The sequence below is a fragment of the Chiloscyllium plagiosum genome, chromosome 10 (assembly GCF_004010195.1).
Source record: "Chiloscyllium plagiosum isolate BGI_BamShark_2017 chromosome 10, ASM401019v2, whole genome shotgun sequence".
NCBI classification, from domain to species: domain Eukaryota; kingdom Metazoa; phylum Chordata; class Chondrichthyes; order Orectolobiformes; family Hemiscylliidae; genus Chiloscyllium; species Chiloscyllium plagiosum.
This window is the reverse complement of record NC_057719.1, coordinates 51,486,663-51,488,514: the sequence shown is the minus strand read 5'-3', so window position 1 is coordinate 51,488,514 and position 1,852 is coordinate 51,486,663. Positions and strand designations below refer to the sequence as shown.

General features: G+C 43.6%; 1 non-coding gene across 1 annotated transcript; it reads left to right on the top strand.

Moving 5' to 3' along the window:
• The first annotated feature begins 1,371 nt into the window (after window positions 1-1,371).
• Window positions 1,372-1,442, top strand: trnag-gcc. Its single transcript has one exon. It is a non-coding gene; the product is annotated as a tRNA-Gly (tRNA).
• Window positions 1,443-1,852: the final 410 nt, after the last annotated feature.

Sequence of the window (1,852 nt, the reverse complement as noted above, 5' to 3'; positions counted from 1 at the left end):
GTCTGTAATTATCCCTATTCCCTTTCTTGAACAAGCGAATAACATTTATTGCCTTCCAATCATCTGGCAGTACTCAAGTGGACAGTGAGGATGCAAAGGTCATCGCCAAACGCACAGCGATCTCTTCATTCGCTTCCTGTAGTAACCTATAGTAGAAAGAATACTTCCTTTGACACAGCAAAGCATCTCAAAGTGCTTCACCAGAGCAGCTGTTAAAGCCCTACAGCCTCCTACCAACAGAAGTTCTCCCCCTGCTTGAAAACCCTGCAGAAGTAACATCAGAGGAAGGAAATGTGCTGCTGAAGTGATTAGCTCAAAGGTAGGACCAAAAATGAACAGAACTTCTGCTTAGAGGCCAGACAATTGGCCACATGCCAGCCTGTCGAGGAGCATGACCAATTACGAGGAAGGGTTGTGAGCAGCAAGTTGCCATCATTGCTGTTATTGCATGGAGGTAGGAGCAGTTGAAGGTATGGTATCATATTTAAACAGCTCCTGAGTAGATATCCATACCCTGAAAGTCAACTGTTTTTTCTGGCTATGTTAGACTTGGAGTCTGATCTAGAACTGCTGTGACCCTCTACTCACCTGCTATACTAGAATTTCTGCAACTGCTAGCACTCCCTGTCCACATGTGGATTCCAATTACCGCTGTCACCAATTCAAAAGTGGACAAATACCTCAACATAGAGAACATAGTTTAGCAATGCTTCCCTCCAGGATCTTCCCCAGCTATCAGATAATGGCAGAAGACCCCATTTCCAAGCAATAGCAACCAGAGCTCGCATTGACCAAGGTGACTCAGAATGGAATCTAACGTGACAAAAGGATTAATGACTTATGATGTAATGTTATGATATTAATACTGGACTTATCAGATCCCAGAGTAAACCCTGATTTGATCAACCCTAACTTTGTTTTTCAATTAACCATGGAGATCAGTTATCAACACATTTACAAAATTCTGCAAGTTTACCTTCTACACAAAGAATAAAATGTTTATTAAACAAAAAATTATTACATTAGACAAAATGGTTGGAAAGATATCAGCACAACCAGAAAAAACATTGAAATTCATACAATATCCTTATAAGCACCAAGCCCAACGAAAATCTCCACTCGAAGGCTTTTTGCCCAAGCTGGCACATATGCAAGCAGTTTGCTTCTGGCAAATTCCTGTGCATTCACTACATGTTTTCCTCCAGCTGGTGTCTCTCCCTGAGACACTTAAAACAAGTTGTAAACTGAACTCTATATTAAACTTCAGAACAAACATGAGTTCCCTTGGTTTTGTCTCCCTGGTGGTCAGGATTTGTCGCTCTCACTGCCACAGCCCGGGTTTGATTCCCGGTCAGGGAAGCAGATTTTTGTGCATCGGTGGTTCAGTGGTAGAATTCTTGTCTGCCACGCGGGAGGCCCGGGTTTGATTCCCGGCCGATGCAACGCGCATTTATCTCACAGAATACAGGGAGAGCTAGCCATTTGGATACAGAACTGGCACAAAGATAGAAGACAGGGGGTGGTGGTGGAGGGTTGTTTTTCAGACTGGAGGCCTGTGACCAGTGGAATGCCACAAGGATCGGTGCTGGGCCCTCTACTTTTTGTCATTTGCATAAATGATTTGGGTGCGAGCATAAGTAGTGCAGTTAGTAAGTTTGCAGATGACACCAAGATTGGAGGTGTAGTGGACAGCGAAGATTTCAACGGGATCTTGACCAGATGGGTCAATGGGCTGAGGAGTGGCAGATGGAGTTTAATTCAGATAAATGTGAGGTGCTGCATTTTGGGAAAGCAAATCTCAGCAGGACTTATGCACTTAATGGTAAGATCCTCAGGAGTTTTGCTGAACAAA